Source organism: Schistocerca piceifrons, chromosome X, assembly GCF_021461385.2.
Source record: "Schistocerca piceifrons isolate TAMUIC-IGC-003096 chromosome X, iqSchPice1.1, whole genome shotgun sequence".
NCBI lineage: Eukaryota > Metazoa > Arthropoda > Insecta > Orthoptera > Acrididae > Schistocerca > Schistocerca piceifrons.
The window spans coordinates 883525357-883546019 of record NC_060149.1 but is presented as its reverse complement, the minus strand read 5'-3'; positions in this window follow the sequence as shown (position 1 = coordinate 883546019).

The following is a 20663-nucleotide window of genomic DNA, read 5'->3' as shown; positions in this document are numbered from 1 at the left end:
TTGGGAGTGGGAGACATATATAACTGCTGCTCAATTTTTAGTGTTCTGTTGTATTAATTGCTGTTAAAGACATCGCAGTATATTAACGTATGCCGCAATAGAATTACCAACATAATACACACCTACATAACATACCATCCACAAACAGAGATACAGCCCTCGCTCAGCTTTATTATGAGCATGTCATCATTGATAAAAGTACAGCAGTATTCACCTGAAATGGTTTAAACACGTGACACAAGTAAAAACTGGATGCTTCAACTTTGACTCAGTGTATTTCATCCTGACAGACGCCAACCGCTTGCCATTTAAAATGTGCCGCTGCCACAGCCCGCTGTGGTCTAAGCTATGCATAGGCAAACAATAGAACTATCGTACCATAAACCCAAAATATCACAATGTTGCTCCATTGTCCGAAATCAGTTTCTCGTGTTACCAGGGCTCTCTGGTTGAAAACCATCCGTTCTCCCCTATTGCTATTGTTCTTACAGGGTGACAATTATTGAACCATATGAAATAAAATCGTCATAACGTCTGAACGGTTTGCGTTAGAACGTTCAAACTGTGCGTCTGGCCGCGAGACATGATGGGAATTAGTATGCGTTGTATAGTTTGATTTAAGAACGAAGCCCACTTTCATTTGGATGAGTTCATCAATAAGCAAAATTGGTGCATTTGGGGGACAGAATCGGCATTTCGCAATTGAGAAGTCTCTTCAACCTCAGTGGGTGACTGTGTGATGTGCAGTATCCAGTCACGGAATAATCGGTCTGATATTCCTTGATGGCACGAAGACTATCGAACAGTACGTGAAGGCTGTGGAAGATGATTTTATCCCCATTCTTCATAGTGACCCTGATTTCGACAAGATGCGGTTCATGAAAGACAAAGCTCGACCCCATCGGAGCAGGAGAGTGTTTGATGTCCTGAAGGAGCACTGTGGGGACCGCATTCCTGCTCCGGTGTACCCAGAGGCCACTCGCATGGGCCTCGATAGCTCGCCATATTCTCCGGTTCAGAACACATGCGACTCCTTTATGTGAGGCTATATTAAAGACAAGGAATACAGCAATAATCCCAAAACCATTGCTGAGCTGAAAACTGTCATTCAGGAGGTCATCGACCGAATCGATATTCCGACACTTCAGCGGGTCATACACAATTTCCCTATTCGTCTGTGTCACAAATAGTTCAAATGGCTCTAAGCACTATGGGACTTAACATCTGAGGTCATCAATCCCCTAGACGTAGACCTACTTAAACCTAACTAACCTAAGGACATCACACACATCCGTGCCCGAGGCAGGATTCGAACCTGCGACCGTAGCAGCAGCGCGGTTCCGGACTGCAGCGCCTAGAACCGCTCGGTCACTGCGGCCGGCTCTGCGCCACATCATCGCCCATGATGGCAGTCATATCGAACGAATCATAACCTAAATCCAAATACAAAGTGTGTGCACGCTGTAGTTTGTAACTAATTTACTTTTTTTCATACAGTTCAATAATTGTCATCGTGTATGTTATTTGTGTTGATAAAGAATCGTTATGTCAGACGATACACCTCAAACGTGTGTCACATTTGTAATGTATTGCTGTACCTGTTCTAAAACAGAATACGATTTTTACTTCAGGCTATTCCAGATTTTTCTAAGCTTCGGGAGGAGCCTGTAGGAGGATGGGTAGCTCAAAAAATTTTGTTTGGGTAAGTCATGTCGCAACTGATAAGTTTATCAAAGAATACACTAACGTGCCCGAAAAGTGGGTTTTATCTCGTAGTGCGACAAAACCAATTCTGAGACTCCTACGAAAACTGTGTATGTATATTTCGGTTTTCAAGTTAAGTAGTTTTACCTGTTCCTACAAAATCAGACCTGAAACTTCCTGGCAGATTAAAACTGTGTACCGGACCGAAACTCGAACTCGGGACCTTTGCCTTTCGCGGGCAAGTGCTCGGTCACTGCGGCCGGCTCTGCCCGCGAAAAGCAAAGGTCCCGAGTTCGAGTCTCGGTCCGGTACACAGTATTAATCTGCCAGGAAGTTTCATATCAAAAAAAATGGTTCAAATGGTTCTGAGCACTATGCGACTTAACTTCTGAGGTCATCAGTCGCCTAGAACTTAGAACTAATTAAACCTAACTAACCTAAGGACATCACACACATCCATGCCCGAGGCAGGATTCGAACCTGCGACCGTAGTGGTCGCTCGGTTCCAAACTGTAGTTTCATATCAGCGCACACTCCGCTGCAGAATGAAAATCTCATTCTAAAATCAGACCTGCTCGTATAGAGTATCGCACAGCGCTCCAACTTGCGAGACAAGAAGGTAAACCAGACTCTAATCGAATCCGAGCAGCGGATTAAAGCACGTGGGCTTGTCCTCCAGCCAGTCTGACTGTGGTTAAGGTAAGTACACATTTGTATACAGAATAGAGCGATTGTCTATGGGTATTGTGTCTATAGACATGTAGATAGACAATGTATATAAATAGTCTAGATACACTGCGTCGCCTACACACTTGAATGTCTTATTCCTCGATATTTGCTAATAATGGCTGACGTTGTTGGGATCGCGGCTTGTGCAATGATAATAACGGGTGAGAAAGAAACCTAAAAAGGAGGCTTCGTTTCAGCTGTTATATACTTTCGAATTTGATAGTAGAAGACAGCATGCTCTTTTTTTTTCAACATTAGTCAATGACGCATTATATTCCTTCACCATCTCTTCGATAACCAACCTCTTGCTATTGTGGTTTTTATATTCGGAACTAATAACTTCACACAAACATGACATTGCGTGAAACTCTTGTCAGCTGCAACACTTCCTCCGTTAGCTACATCTTGGTAAGTGCAGTTTGACAACAAGAAAAAGAAAAGAAATAAAAATCCTGCGAAGCTTTTCCCGCTTGCCAAAGTGAATAACACGAGGGCATATCTACCAACACGTCTGCACTATAAAGTGTTGCGCAATGTTGTCTAAGAATTGTCTCGTGTCTCCCATTTCAAATGAGAATCAAAATTTCTGCGATATTGTTGCAAAAGCGAGTCTATAGATAAGAAATGTATCTCTATACGAACTCGCTCGATTGTCTATAGACACTGTCTAGATACAAAAATCGCTCGACTTTGTATAAGACTGTGTACCGAGCGAGGTGGCGCTGTGGATAGCGCGCTGGGCTCGCATTCGGGAGGACGACGATTCAAACCCGGTTCCGGCCATCCTGATTTAGGTTTCCCGTTATTTCCCTAAACTGCTTCAGGCAAATACCGGGAAGGTTCCTTTGAAAGGGCACGACCGACTTCCTTCCCCTTCTTTCCTTATTCCAATGGGACCGATGACCTCGCTGTTTCGTCTCCTTCTCCGCATCAACCAACCACTTCGCTACTATGAGACACGTCTCCTCTACTGTAAGCTGTTTCCTATCTGTATTTTGTAAGGAAGTAGTATGGACCAAAAGAAGAAAAATTTGTCTAGTTAACATGGGCTCTAAAATACATACCATAAGAGATGTGGGCACTTGTTCAGTAGAAGAGATGTGTTTCACAGAAGCGAAGATGAACAAGTGCACATACACTACGTCATCAAAAGTATCCGGACACGTGGCTGAAAATGACTTACAAGTGCGTGGCGCCTTCCATCGGTAATGCTGGAATTCATTATGGTGTTGGCCCACTCTTAGCCTTGATGACAGCTGCCAGTCTCAGGTGCTGGAAGGCTTCTTGGGGAATGGCAGCCCATTCTTCACGGAGTGCTGCACTGAGGAAAGGTATAGATGTCAGTCGGTGAGGCCTGGCACGAGGTCGGCGTTCCAAAACATCCCGAAGGTGTTCTGTAGGATTCAGGGCAGGACTCTGAGCAGGCCAGTCAGTTACAGGGATATTATTGTCGTTTAAGCACTCCTGTCAGGCCGTGCATTATGAAAAGGTGCTCGATCGTACTGAAAGATGCAATTGCCATCACCGAATTGCTCTTCAACAGTGGGAAGCAAGAGGGTGCATGAACATCAGTGTAGCCTGTGCTGTGATAGTGCCACACAAAACAACAAGGGGTGCAATCCCCCTTCATGGAAAACAGGATCACACCATAGCACCACTGCCTCCGAAATTTACTTTTGGCACTACACACTGTGGCAGATGACGTTAGTATTGGGGCAAGGCGGATTCTATGTCAAAGTATCGTTATCCAAGATGGCGGGGAGGAAAATTGCCCGAAAACGACTCAGCCTATGCTGGGCTGCTGGAGAGAGTAAGAAAGGAATGTACTTTATTTATTTTGGAACAATTTATTTAGGGATGGAGTATGTTCATCACAGTGATACAAAACTCATGCTTGGGATCACAATAAACAATCTGCAGACCTGTAAGCTACTCCTAAATAACGCTCTGCAGACACGCAAGACAACTCCTAACTTACCAAAATACTTTCAGTACAGACCAGCAAACTACTCCTAAATAATACAGCACAGCGATGTGTAGACACACTCAGTACTCGTAAACTATCCAAATAGCGCATATCATAGCCTACAGACCCACTCGCAAAATAATGCAACAGACACAAACAGACACTGCCTGCCGCATTCTGTCCATTGGACCGCACACACTCCCAGAAGTCGGGATGTACTGACAGTCCCACAAAGTGACGCGGCCGTCAGCTGCCAAACCACAAACAGGCGCCCATTTGGGTCCTGCACACATGAGATAGTGGCATCCCTTTCATAGTCAACAGCTGATGAATTCCTATTGAAACACGTGTTCACCTAGGCGCCGTTGATGACGCGACCGGATGGGAGCGAAGACCTATATACAAAGTACAGATACTCCAAGGTGGGCTGCACGTGAGTGTTCACCGCTGCTCTTGTGAAACCTCCCTCTACCTGCAGTCTGGTGAAGCGCTTATTGCCGAGCAACACTGCAGAAATCCGTTCCAGAGTAGCACAAGCTGCTTTATTTCTAGCGATTGTAACAGACCATGCGTGATGTGTTGCTGATGTATCTGTGCATAGTTACATACCATTGCATGTGCATCTTGCAATATTCTCAATGTTATACTGAAGCCACATGGCTATCAAAAATAATAACCAAGTCGAACTCTAGTAAATTACATAGTGCCCCAGATATAGTTAACATGCGCTTTTCTAAGAGTTATCGTGCTGTCTCAGCTTGTATGAACGGAAATTCGTTCCCTAACAGAAACTGTTTAAGAAAACACCGCAGAATAACATCGAATGCACTCTTCCCAGCGGTCCTAACGTGATACACTTCCTGCTCTCAACATATGCAAACGTTCTCACTGCTATGTAGAGACTCCTATATCCCAGTATAAAGGATGTCTTGTGAATGAATCATGCTCTTATCGAATTTACCCGCCAAATTACTGATGCCGCCTGTATCGAAGTACCATTCACCTTTTCTTTCTTTCTGCAGATGAGACATTCAGTGGTAAAATTATTTTGCACAGATCGCTAAATCGCATTGACAGTTAAACCCGCAAAGTTGTCTACAGATCGTCAAATATATACTAGACTCACAAGAATACTGGAAGCCAGGAATATATTTACCAGTGTAACTACAATTGAATATTATAATTGCTGCTACAGTCTGACACCGATCGATATACTGGTAATGTCTCCTCTTGACTACTGTGCTTCTGGAACAAATATCTATAGTGCACATTTTTTTGCATGTAAAAAATCTCAATCATATCCTCATGGTTATCAATGTGCTGAATCTATATGTCCCTCAAAATAGCACACATGGTCATCTTCTCTTGTCATGCCACTACATAAACCACAGTAACTTTACAATGCATGGAAAAAAATTATGGTATGCCTGCAATCACACTGGATATATGTCACGATGCTCCTCAGTCCTAGGGAAGCACCATCCGTATTTTCTTTCTTTCCTCAGACATGACTATCAGTGGCACAAAGCTATTTTACACTGATCACCATATTGCACTGACCACTAAAACTCACAAAGTGCCATACATGTCATCAAATATGGAAAGATTCTTGTGCAATTACACTGCTCTCCCACTGAGAACAGGAGATTGAATATTAGAGCATGAAACCGATCTCCAACCCAGCAATATATCACCGTGTACCATGTCGATGTAGTAAACATACAAAATCATCCAATTTACATCACAGCACCTCAACAGACATACAGTATAATGCTGCCTCAGTGGAAAAAATTGACTGCCTCCTTGATTCCTTTTATTTTGATGTCGACAATTTCTCAGACCCCCCTTGTTGCTGCATGCTTGTCCCCATGTACAAATTGTTCGGCGCAAACCAGAAGATATGCAAGTCCTCACGCAATTTCCTTGCATTTCGGTGTATATTACGTCAGTTCATACCTATTCCCTCCTGATTTTTGGCAATTCTATAGATTTTATGTAAGATTTTCTCTGCGATAATGACATAACCTCTCCTTCTGTGTTCTAAAATTGCTTGTAAATGTAGCACAGCTGCCAACACCTAGCCCAAATGCACTGATCAGGAGGTGTAATATAGCACTGTACTTGACTTTACCCAATCACCTCCACATTCGGAGAGTGTTTGCTCTGTTTTCTGTATGTCTGCATATATGCATGCCTCACGGATGGCTCCCAGGACCAGCAGTAGACCCGAGTTAGCGTACGAATGTGGATCTGTCACGCATTATACCTGGAGCAATGCTGAGATGCGGATCCACAATATGCCATGCTGGGGCAAGTGGAAATTTGAGAACATTGTGTATTGAGGTGTGTTTCCGTTGGACCGTTATTCCCTCCCATGTAAATTGTTTGGTTGTCTGCTTCTGCACATTTCGCGCCTTTATTTAGTTTAGAGAAGATTGACTGTGGTGCATGCATCTAGCATGTGGAAGACATATTTGCCTGTTCTCAAGACATGGGAAAGTCCTTAATTGGCTTGTAAATTATGAGGATGATTTGGAATCTGTTACATCACCAACATCTGTATTCAATAGTGGAAATATCAGTTTCCTCTGTTTCTAGTTACTCAGTGGTTTACAGCATGCTGCACCTCGCTAAAGTTTTGAGTTTGTAGAGAAATAATTTCCAGTCTATATCTTGGGGATTATGTTGCACTAGCGATAGGTAGGATGCTGCCCAGTGCTTGATATCGAGAAGTACCGTGAAAATGGTATAATATTATGGTGAACCATGCAAAAATACATGTGTTCTTGTATTTCCCGAATCGGGAGATGTGCATAGAAAAGAGAGCAAGCAAGGAAGTAGGTTCGGAGCAGAAACAGTAAAGAGTTTATACCGAGGGGAAACGATCCCGAATTTGTAGAATACCTCTGAGAGCGACTGTGGTTGGCTGAGGGTCCTCTGATGTACAAGGGATGATTTTGTATGGTGGAGGATATGAATTGTATGTTTACTACATCAACATGGTACACGGTGATATAGTGCTAGGTTGGAGATGGGTTTCACCCTCTAATATTCAAGCTCCTGTCCTCAGTGGGAGAGCACTGTAATTGAGTAAGAGTCTTTCCGTATTTGACGGTATGTATGGCATTTTGTGAGGTTTAGTTGCCAGTGCTATATGGTGATCAGTGTAAAATAGCTTTCTTGCTGCTGAAAGTCACGTCTGTAGAAAGAAAGAAAAGGCGGACGGTGTTTCCCTAGGACTGAGGAGCATCGTGACATATAGCCAGTGTGAGTGTAGGCATCCCATAATTTTTTTGGGTGCTTTACAGATATAAAAGATAACTGTACTATTTGTATAAAATGTGTATATCTTGCATTCTAAAGTTAGTGGTTTATGTAGTGGCATGACAAGAGAAGATGACTGCATGTGCTATCGTGAGAGACATATAGATTCAGCACATCGATAACTGTAAGGGTATGAGAGAGATTTTTTATGTAGAAAATTATGTGCGCTATAGATACTGAGATTCGTTCCAGAAGCACAGTCGTCAAGAGGAGATATTACCAGTATATCGATTGGTGTCAGACTGTAGCAGCAATCATAACATTTAATTGTAGTTACACTGGTAAATATATTCCTTGCTTCCAATATTCTTGTGAGTCTAGTATGTATTTGATGATCTGTAGACAACTCTGTGGATTTAACTGTCAATGCAAAAAAATGGCTCTGAGTACTATGGGACTTAACTGCTGAAGTCATCAGTCCCCTAGAACTTAGAACTACTTAAACCTAACTAACCTAAGGACATCACACACATCCATGCCCGAGGCAGGATTCGAACCTGCGACCGTAGCGGTCACGTGGCTCCAGACTGAAGCGCCTAGAACTGCTCGGCCACTTCGGCCGGCAACTGTCAGTGCAATTTAGTGATGTGTGCAATATAATTTTACCGGTGAATGACTCGTCTGTAGAAAGAAAGAAAAGGTGGATGGTGCTTCAATACATGCGGCATCAGTAATTCGGTGGGTAAATTCGATAAGAGCCAATCATAATGCTCGATTCATTCACAAGACATCCTTTGTGCTGGGATATAGGAGTCTCTACATACCGGTGAGAACATTTGCGTATGCTGAGAGCGGGAAGAGTATCATGTTAGGACCAATAGGAAGAGTGCATTCTTCTGTTAGGGAAAGAATTTCCGTATATACAAGCTGAGACATCACGAAATCTCTTACCAAAGCGCATGTTAACTATATATGGAACACTATGTTATTTACTAGAGTTCGACTTGGTTATTATTTTAGATCACTATGTGGCTTCAGTATAACATTGAGAACATTGGTAGATGCGGTTGTGATGGTATGTAGCTACATGTTGCGATGTGTCAGCCACACGTCAATCATGATCCATTACCATCTCTAGGGAGAAAGAGGCTTGTGCTATTCTGGAGCGGATTTCTGCAGCATTGCTCAGCAGTAAGCTCTTCACAGGACTGCAGGTAGAGGAAGGGCTCATGCCAGCAGCATTGAACATGTGCGCATTGCCCACCTTGGAACATCTGTGTTTTGTATAGAGGTCTTCACTCCCAACTGGTCGCATCATCAACGGCGCCTAGGTGAACATGTATTTCAGTAGGAATTTATCACGTGTTGAGTATGAAAGGGATGCCACCACCTCATGCATGCGAGACCCAAATGGGCGCCTATGTGTGGATTGACAGCTGATGGCCGTGTCACTTCGTGGGGCTGTCGGTGCATCCCGACTTCTGGGAGCATGTGCGGTCCAACGGAAAGGGGGCGACGGGCGGTGGCTGCATGTGTATGTTGCATTATTTTGTGAGTGGGTCTGCAGGTGCTATGCGCTATTTGGATAGTGTATGAGTACTGAGTGTGTCTACACATCGCTGTGCAGCATTATTTAGGAGCAGTTTGCAGGTCTGTACTGAAATTATTTCTGTAAGTTAGGAGTTGTTTGTGTGTCTGCAGAGCATTATTTATGAGTAGCTTACAGGTCTGCAGACTGTGTATTGTGACCCCAAACATGCGTTTTGTACCAGTGTGATAAATTTACTTCATCCCCAAATAAAATGTTCCAAAATATATAAAGTATACTCCTTACTTACTCTCGCCAGCAGCCCAGCATAGGCTGAGTCATTTTCAGGCGACTTTTCTCCTCCAGACCACCATCTTGGATTATGTCACATGAGGTATGACAGCACCGTCTGGTGGCAATACTGTGTACTAGGTCAGTTAGATTCTAGATCTCATGGTGGAGACGCTGCCCTCAAAATAAACACTCATGTCCAGTACAGACAAAGTCCTTCTCCTGCCATTTTCCCCCATCCCAGACCACCATCTTGGGTTATGTCATGGAGCAGACGACAGTGCCCTCTGGTGGCAGTACTGTGTACTAGGTCAGTTGGACTCTGGATCTCTTGGTGGGGACACTGTCCGCCACCATTTTCCCCAGCCATGTTGGATTATGTCACAGACAACAGCGCCCTCTGGTGGCAGTATTGTGTACAAGGTCAGTTGGAGTCCAAACCCCTTGGCGACCACACTGGATGGTGGTAGTGCCTCTAATGTCCATCACTGGTCGAGTCCTTTTCCCACGAATCCCTAGAAGGAGGTGGCAGTCTGGTGACTTAGGTTAGTGGAGGTAGCCCAAGTGTCCTTTCTTTCGCGCCATTTTCTTTGCTCGGTGGAGATACGCGAATTGACCTATCTTTACTGCCAAAATTCTAACTTGGCGCCAGTTCCTAGGAAGGGGTGACTGTCAGGTGACTTACATTAGTGGAGGTATGTCAAGTGACCTATATTCCTGCGATTTTCTTATGTTAGTGGAGATAACCTTGGTGTGATGCATTATCCTGCTGGAATTTGAACTTCCCGCCATTTTTCTGGGGGAGGGGAGAGGAGCGTGGCACTTTCCCTCCAATTCCGCCATCTTGGATAACAGTACTTCCGTCATCAGCTGACATCATGGCCACCATCTTTGATGACGTCATCGCCGCCATCTTGGCTGTCGTCATAGTGCCATCTTGGATGACGTCATCGCCGTCATCTTGGATAACGGTACTTTGGCATAGAATCCGCCTTACCTCAATACTGACGTTCGCTGGTCATTCGCCATACCCACACCCCGCCAGTGGATCGCCACATTGTGTACCATCATTCGTTACTCCACACATCGTTTTTCCAGTGCTCAATCGTCAAACGTTTACACTCCTTACACCAAGTGAGGCGTCGTTTGGCATTTACCAGCGTGATGTATGGCTTATGGGCAGCTGCTCGACCATGAAATTCAAGTTTTCTCATGTCCCGTCTAACTATTTTAGTACTTGCAGTGGATCCTGATGCAGTTTGGAATTCCTGTGTGATGGTCTTGATATATGTCTGCCTATTACCCATTACGACTCTCTTGAACTATTGGCGGTCTCTGTCAGTCAAGAGACGAGGTTGGGTAGTATGCTTTTGTGCAGTACCTGTCCCTTCACGTTTCCGCTTCACTATCGCATCGGAAACAGTGGACCTACTGATGTTTGGGAGTGTGGAAATCTCGCATACAGACTTATGATACAAGTAACACCCAATCACCTGACCATGTTCGAAGTCCATGAGTTCTGCGGAGCGCCCCATTCTGCTCTCTCACGATGTCTAATGCCTACTGAGGTCGTTGATGTGGAATATGGCAGCAGGTGGCAGCACAATGAACCTAATATGAAAGACGTATGTTTTTGGGGCGTCCGGACACGTTTGATCACTTAGTGCAGCTCTTAAAGTATGCATTTTGGAGCCAATGTTTAATGGACGTTTTTTATTCGGATGATCGTTTCTTTCATATCTGTGAATATTGACCATTTCTACTGGGAATTCTGTGCGATAGTAAAAATAAAAAATAAGGAGACTCAGCAATAAATATAACATTAACATGAGTGGCGAGTAAAGTACATAGACGGTTACTACTTTAAAACTGTGACGTGACTGTATGGCTCAGTAGCTAAAAGCCAGTTTCTTAAGAAGCACATTTAAAGAAAACGTACATGGATCGCGCCGATTCGTGAACAAACCATATCACTGCTTTATAGTAAAGAGCGAAATGTAGACTTAAGGGATAGCTACTATTGATGGGCCAGACTAAAAAAAATATGTAAAAGATTCCTCGGATATTGTAGTAAGTATTTTATTTTTGATGTAGCTTGAACATTATCTTTTGCATTTCGCTATAGTAGACACATAAGTCATAAATATTGACTGTTAACGAAATAACTGAAAAATATAGGCATGTGTCATCGGCCCAATCAAGGGACTGGTTTCCTCCAATGGGCCAAGCAGTTTCCGTGACTAGACTATAGTGTAATAGCTGTTAAATACTTCACATATCTAAATACGTGTCAATACATTATACTTTTTTATTTTTAGTGTTTTTTTGATACCTGAAACTAAATAACGTGTATTCGAAACCACGGAAGCTGAAAGTAGAAATGTCGCTTCGAAGGTAAAGAAAAACACATTTGACTCATTATGAAAACACTTGCAGACTATTAGAAAACCTTTACTTAAATTTTGTTCATAGTGGGCTACTTACGCCTAAGATTAAACAAAATTCTAGATGGCTCTTTCAAGGTAACTCACACTCCATAGCTTAACAGTACCCAGTAACTTTATATTGTGAATATAACAAAATCATGTGAACTGCTCGCACTTTCCAATCATGGCTGCAGAAATTTAATCATAATTACCACCTGACTACAACGTTTCAATCATTAACATTAGTCTTTTTCAAGAACACAATGCAAATCCTACCGTTTTTCACAGTTGCTCTGTGTCTTCGTGAAACAACTCTCCACTAAGATGGCGAATTTTTGGCAACACAGGGTCACGTAATGACCACTCGGATGCGCCTATATTTAGTATTCACAGAGGAATCGAGTTGGCCATCGACGGAGCGAGTCCAGAGAGAGCAACCTCACTCTACTATAGAATTAGCACCATAAATAGTTGCAAATATGCGGACGATGCACTGCTGGCCATAAAAATTGCAATACCGTGATGACGGCATACAACAAATGTGGGACTGGAATGAAGTGTACTACCGTCTTTAATATGCAAATGATTAGCATTTCAGCGCAAACGCACAAAGTAGATAGGAGTAATGACAGCTACATTCTGTAGATAAGGAAAGATTACGGAGCGTGTCCCACATTCAGAAATCGCATTAAATTGTTGGTTGTTTGCGAGAAGATCGTTCTGTATGGCTCGTGCTGCCTCGGCTGTCACGCAAAAATGGTTCCGGAGAGCTATTCTCAGCGCCAAGCCGGACCTTATCGGTCAAACGCGATTAGCGCCCAAGAGGACAGATATCTTGTTCGCTCGGCCGTGCAGGATCGTACTGCAACGTCACGGACTTTGAGTCAAGAGAAAGGGGTTGTTTGCTGCCAGACAATGACAGTGCGACGATTTCTGGAGCACCACGGACCAGTCAGCACGCTGACAGTTAAATCTTCCCTTGACGCACCAGCAGAGAAAGGCTCATTAAAGAGAGCCACCACGTCGTCACTTCAGACGAGATCCGCTTCTTATACAGCATCGCTAACGTTGCCGGACTGCATTCACCGTCGTTATATGGGCCTAGCACCCGGAATGACGGTATGGAATGCCACTGTATACACAACAGCTGGCTCGACCAGCTGGTAATCTGAACAGTAGATGTTACACTTCTGAATGTTTTTGGCCGCTGGCTCTGCCGACAAGGTCTCCACGACATTAACTTTCAACGAGATAATTTAAGACCGCATGTTACCCTTGCTGTCCTGACGAGCCTCAATACAGAGAGTGCTATACTGTTGTCCCAATCAGACCGTTCTCTGTATCTCTCACTCAATGTAAAGTGGGTCGCACATTAACAAGAGAATGGCACGCCACCACTCGCCGGCCACTGCGATTGATGATCTCTGCTATAGAATTGGAATCATATAACAACGCCATCTGTACTTTTATTTTTGATCACCATCACCTTGTTCGGCCATCAAAGGCCATTTTCCAGTGCTTATATGGATAATATTGAAAAACAAGGTACAACAGAATAAATTATGTGAAAAAGAAAGTAACCAAAAAAATCATCGCAACAGGCACAGTAAAAAAAATAGTATTGTATAACAACTCGTCCAAAAACATCATCAAAGCAGAACAGTAAAATAAATAATACTGTACAGCAACTCGTCCACAGTTTAAGAAAGTAGCATATATAACATAAACCTACTGTTCTATCGTTGTGGGCAGAGATTAAAGAGTGGAGGAATGGCTTAACAGGGAGGGCCTGTGGAGGAAAGGGAAGGACAGTGGGAAGGAAATACACTGCCTGATAAAAATGTGACCCACCAAGAAGACACGATCGGATGTCAATGTAACTTGGCACACGTACACACCACCTGTTGGTAGGTAAATTATTAGAGCTGCAATTCTCTGTGACAGGAAGAAAGGCCACCAGACAGCATTAGTATTGCTCGTGTTTAATGCTGTTGCCAGGCCTGGAAGGGCATATAAGGCGCATGAACAGTGTCAGATCGTGAGTGCTCACTGGGAAAGACAGAGAACTACGCGTACTCGTATGACATAACGTTATCAGCAGCTGACATAGTTTTGAATAGGGTCTCATTTTGGATCTCCATTTGACCCAGCTGGTCGTATCGCGTAATGTCCAGATATGTGGAACACTCGATGTGACAGCCGGACTACATCTGAAAGTGAGGGAAGGCATATTCGTAGTCAAGGTTCCGATCGATCACGTGTGACCGCCACAAAGAAGGATCACCTTACTTGCACACCAAGCAAAACGTAACCGCTTCAAATATGTGCTTGCCATCAGAGAACAAATAATAGACTCCCTGGAATATTCTGCGTTATCCCGCAGGCTAACAGCAGCCGGACTGTGGAATTACCGTACGGAGCGCTCGCCGCCGTTAACACCACAACACGAACGGCAGCGTTTGTGTTGTCGAGCAGCTGTGACCGGGAAGCACGGGCTGCTGATGAATGGCGTCGCATTGTGTTCAACGATGAATCGTCGTTCTCACCATCACGGATGGCCACCTTTAGAGGGTATGGCAGAGACCTGGAGATAAGTCTCAGACTACCAATGTTTTGGAGAGGCACAGCGGTTTTACTTCTGGCATCACGTACGTCTTCAGGTCAAGGGTGCCTGCTTCATGATGATGCTCCAGTCCACTTCGCCGCTAACGTCCGGACGCATCTCAATCTTGTCTTTCCTGGTCGATGGATCGGACGAGGGGGTCCAGTTGCATGGCCTTCTCGTTCACTGGATCTCAACCCTTGCGATTTCTGGTTATGGGGCCATCTCAGAAGTATCGTGAATGCAGAGCCCATTCCAGACCGAGCGAGGTGGCGCAATGGTTAGCACACTGGACTCGCCTTCGGGAGGACGACGGTTCAATCCCGCGACCTGCTATCCTGATTTAGGTTTTCCGTGATTTCCCTAAATCGCTCCAGGCAAATGCCGGGATGGTTCCTGTTGTGGCGTAGCAAGACAGCCACGCCACGGAAGTAGCCGAAAGGCACGCGTTCAGCTCACGCAGGCAAGAGATAGGTCTGTAACAGGATACGTAATGAATGCTGTAAAGAAAAGTACGTAGCGTCTGGAATACTTAACTTTAATCCATCCTTGGTACATCGCTATTGACGATATAAGTGAGACTCCATAGATACATGCAATGTTACTAATGGCGCCTTGCTAGGTCGTAGCCATGGACTTAGCTGAAGGCTATTCTAATTATCTGCTCGGCAAATGAGCGAGGCTTCGTCATTGTAGTCGCTAGCAAAGTCGTCCGTACAACTGGGGCGAGTGCTAGTCCGTATCTCGAGACCTGCCTTGTGGTGGCGCTCGGTCTGCGATCACACAGTGGCGACACGCGGGTCCGACATGTACTAATGGACCGCGGCCGATTTAAAGCTACCACCTAGCAAGTGTGGTGTCTGGCGGTGACACCACAGTTCCTTTGAAAGGGCACGGCCGGCTTCCTTCCCCGTCCTTCCCTAATCCGATGAGACCGATGACCTCGCTGTCTGGTCTCCTCCCCCACAACAACCCAACTCTTCACCCCATTCCAGATGTGGAGACATTGGGGCAGCGTATTCTTGCGGCCTCGGCCGATGTAAAAGCGTGAGACAGAATATGTTACGGCGCATACACGCATGCATTGAGCCACATGGAACCCATTTTGAACTCATACTGTAACCGTGGCTGCATGCTACAGCTATCTCTGTAACAATGTATGATTGAATAAATGGTCTCTAGCATGGAAACCATTCATTTACGGACATCACTTCATTAGACCTTTTTTGTTCCCTATCCTCTTATCAGTCAATCCGTAGAGTTTGTGCACGCTGTAAAAAATCACCTTATATATTGTCAGATTGTGCAATAATGACGTAAGGACAAAGCTTTAACAGTAGAACAAAATACTGAAACACACGCCCTTTAAAAGGCTTAAATAAACACATCAAAGGAAGCCTCATAAAAAGAAGGAATACGAAAAAATGAAAGACAAAAGAAGACACCCAGAGAACCTAAGATGAAATAATTGTCGAGCTTGGAAAGACAGCGTCGGCAAACTAATTAAATCAGCAAATTCATCTCTGTACGCAAACAAAATGTTTACACGACGTGAAGCCTGAGGTACTGAGCGTGATCTGTTGTTTATAATAAGTGAGGCACACACATTGCGTAACGATAGGTGACGGCGATAGTTTCGTTTACACTGCAACATATCCAATATATCCCGAAAAACATCAAGAATAAGAATGGTTCTTAAGTGTTTCTGTTCCTTAAGAGTCACTCTGGTGCAAACGGTTACAAATTTCTCTCTTCCAGGATGTCCATACGAGTACCTTTTCCATTTTATTCAAATTGAAAGATTATTTCCGATGTTAGTAACAATGTGTTCTTCTTCTGATTAGATCGAAAGCAAAGTTGGACTTACCTCCTGCATCTTTCCTTCCTGTTTCTGTAGTTCCCCCGTGTCTGATTTTGAAGTTGCTGCCTTTTTGACCGATATAAAAAGCTACACAGTGAATACAGCATATTTTGTACATACCTGTAGTCGTAAACGTATTGTTGTTAGTTTATTATTATTTACAAGTAACTGACATAGCGTGTTAGCGACCTTGAAGGCAATCTAACATTAAACGTGTGGAACAATGAAACGAGCTTATATTAAACGTTACCATAAAAGAGGAAAACAGACGAATTTTAAACTTTCTGTAGTATCATCACTACATTTGTTGCTTACATGCTGAAGAACTTGGAATTTAGAATTGTGTATGTTTTCAATAATAGCGAATTAAATGTCATTTTTGACTGCAGTATGGGGCAAGTTGCTTCGTTCTTCGTTGGGTTCATTACTATTTAGGGGTGATTTGAGTATTATGTTAATCATTGCCTTAAGGGCGATTTTTATTTCTTGAATTGGGTGGCATGAATTCTGGCAAAATATGATATCTGTAGTAGTAGGCTTACGATAAATATCAACATAATGAGTTTGATCGGCATTAGTAAGATCTAAACAGTTAATCGACATATTTTGCTGATTTTTACAGCAAAGTTAGTATTAGCATGAAGTTCTTTTATTTAAGAGTTAACATATCAGTGTCATTCTTAGATATTTGATACAACAAAAAAAAGTCATATACCTACTGTAACTTGTGCGAAGTTTTTTGTCGTATTGACATTAGCTGTGATTTAATGGTATTAATAAAAGTATTACACTGAAGAGCCAAAAAACTGGTATAACTGCCTAATATCATGTAGGGCCTCCGCGAGCACGCAGAAGTGCCGTAACACGACGTGGCATGGACTCGACTAATGTCTGAAGTAGTGCTGGTGGGAACTGACACCATGAATCCTGCAGGGTTGTCCATAAATCCATAAGAGCACGAGAGGGTGGAGATCTCTTCTGAACAGCACGTCTCCATACCTGTACAAGTCCATCCGCTCAATACAATTTGAAATGAGACTCGTCCTAGTCCAACCAGTCATCAACAGTCCAACGTCGGTGTCGATGGGCCCAGACGACGCGTAAAACTTTGCGTCGTGCAGTCATCAAGGGTACATGAGTGGGTCTTCGGCTCCGAAAGCCCATAACGATGATGTTTTGTTGAATGGTCCGCACCCTGACACTTGTTGATGGCCCAGTACTGACATCTGCAGCAATTTGCGTAAGGGTTGCACTTCTGTCACGTTGAACGATTCGCTTCAATCGTCGTTGGTCCCGTTCTTGCAGGATCTTTTTCCGGCCGCAGTGATGTCGGAGATTTGAAGTTTTACCGGATTCCGGATATTCACAGTACACACGTGAAATGGTCGTACAGGAAAATCCCTACTTTATCGCTACCTCGGAGATGCTGTGTCCCATCGCTCGTGCGCCGAGTATGACACCACGTTCAAACTCACTTATATCTTGATAAACTGCCATTGTAGCAGCACTTGTTTCACATAGGCGTTGCCGACCGAAGCGCCATATTCTGCCTGTTTAGATATTTCTGTATTTGAATACGCATGCCTATAACAGATTCTCTGGCGCTTCAGTGATGTTGTAAAAGGGTAAATAGTTGCAATGAAGTATTATTGTTAACGATTTGATAAGTTCGACTAGGGCATTTTGCGATAATGTTAGTGGTGTTGCAACTTTTATGGCCGGCTTTTTATGTGAATTACGTTGTCTGAAGCCGACATCACACCCTGCACTCAAGTAGCTCTTGTGAAGAGGAGTTCCACGAATAGAAGAGAAATCAAATAAATCTTATCAGTTCAATAGATGTGTTCGGTCTTTTGATAGGTCCTCAAGACCAAATGTAGGTACGATATTGCAGTGCCTGTGTTATTCCGAATTACGATGCAGTGTTCCTTCGGACATGCATCACACAGGCACTGCAATATCGCATTTATTCGCCGACACCGGGCACGTGTCTTTCAAGTAAAATGTCTCCCCTGTACGGAAATATACATAATTGATGTAAGAGTACAGGTTGTAGCGACATGGTTCAAAATGGCTCTGAGCACTATGGGACTTAACATCGATGGTCATCAGTCCTCTAGAACTTAGAACTACTTAAACCTAACTAACCTAAGGACAGCACACAACACCCAGCCATCAAGAGGCAGAGAAAATCCCTGACCCCGCCGGGAATCGAACCCGGGAACCCGGGCGTGGGAAGCGACATGGTTGATGACATATAGAAGTTTGGGTGTGACCGTCGGTCGTACTCGGATAGGCAAATGGTAAGACGACCGCTCGCAAAAAGCGAAAAGCCCGCATCTCGTGGTCGTGCGGTAGCGTTCTCGCTTCCCACGCCCGGGTTCCCGGGTTCGATTCCCGGTGGGGTCAGGATTTTCTCTGCCTCGTGATGGCTGGGTGTTGTGTGATGTCCTTAGGCTAGTTAGGTTTAAGTAGTTCTAAGTTCTAGGGGACTGATGACCATAGATGTTAAGTCTCATAGTCCTCAGAGCCATTTGAATAAGCGAAAAATCCAGGTTTGTGTCCCGGTCCAGCACAAATTTTCATTGTCGTCATTCCATTCTACATTTGATGGTAGTCCCTATTCACAACTGCAAATTCATTTAATGTGTTTCATAACGACTGTGGTCGAAGTAGTGCCTGTTCCCTTGGACATGCATGCGTGTCCAAAGGAACTTTACACCGGTACTATAATATCTTATACTTCCCATAGATGCTCATGACAGCAGCATGCGAACAGCCGACCATCTCACTGACTCCGAGAAGCTCGTTCCTAGGCACTGGGCCATGAGAATCTGTCCTTTCTCAAAATTGTCTATGTCAGTGGATTTCTCCCATTGGCGTCTGCTCCGCTTAAATATTTTTCTTACCGCGACACATCCCCGCAACGACACCAGGCGGTATACAATCTTTCGGTGGGCAGTGGTCGCAACGTTTTGCTTTATCAGTGTACACAGTACTACTTAGCAAAAATAAATGGTAGAAAGAGTAAAAAATAAATACACCTGAAAGTAAGAAAAACAGCTTGCACAAAATGCATACAGAGTTGACACCGAAACAGATTCATAACACTACACGGTGTTGATCAATATATGTGAGGACAGTAGAAAAACACTTTCCGCTCCCAAAGCAGACAAAGAGGATACCAAAACAGATCAGTAACATGACACGGAATTGGTCAATATCTGGGAGAGGGTAATTTTAGTGTCGTTCATGTTTCAGATTTTTCAGGCCTTACCGTTGTTGAAATTCATAGTGATGTAGAAATGTCTCGGGAAGCTGCCTTGCCAGACCATAAATCGTAAACAAACCTTTCTGATTACTTAATCAGCGGTTTTTTGCGATCAGTATGTATTCTCTGCACATACGTTGTCCTTGTTTTTGGTTAGAAGTCTTTGTTTCGTCTATCTTTTTTAACGTTTCTGCTTAAATTGTTTAATCCAATTCTCGCTTCACAAGCTTTCAATTATGACAATAGAAGAGCGCCATCAGGTTATTTATCACAACTAAAATTTTCCTTTTTTATTCCTAAACTACACTCCTGGAAATTGAAATAAGAACACCGTGAATTCATTGTTCCAGGAAGGGGAAACTTTATTGACACATTCCTGGGGTCAGATACATCACATGATCACACTGACAGAACCACAGGCACATAGACACAGGCAACAGAGCATGCACAATGTCGGCACTAGTACAGCGTATATCCACCTTTCGCAGCAATGCAGGCTGCTATTCTCCCATGGAGACGATCGTAGAGATGCTGGATGTAGTCCTGTGGAACGGCTTGCCATGCCATTTCCACCTGGCGCCTCAGTTGGACCAGCGTTCGTGCTGGACGTGCAGACCGCGTGAGACGACGCTTCATCCAGTCCCAAACATGCTCAATGGGGGACAGATCCGGAGATCTTGCTGGCCAGGGTAGTTGACTTACACCTTCTAGAGCACGTTGAGTGGCACGGGATACATGCGGACGTGCATTGTCCTGTTGGAACAGCAAGTTCCCTTGCCGGTCTAGGAATGGTAGAACGATGGGTTCGATGTCGGTTTGGATGTACCGTGCACTATTCAGTGTCCCCTCGACGATCACCAGTGGTGTACGGCCAGTGTAGGAGATCGCTCCCCACACCATGATGCCGGGTGTTGGCCCTGTGTGCCTCGGTCGTATGCAGTCCTGATTGTGGCGCTCACCTGCACGGCGCCAAACACGCATACGACCATCATTGGCACCAAGGCAGAAGCGACTCTCATCG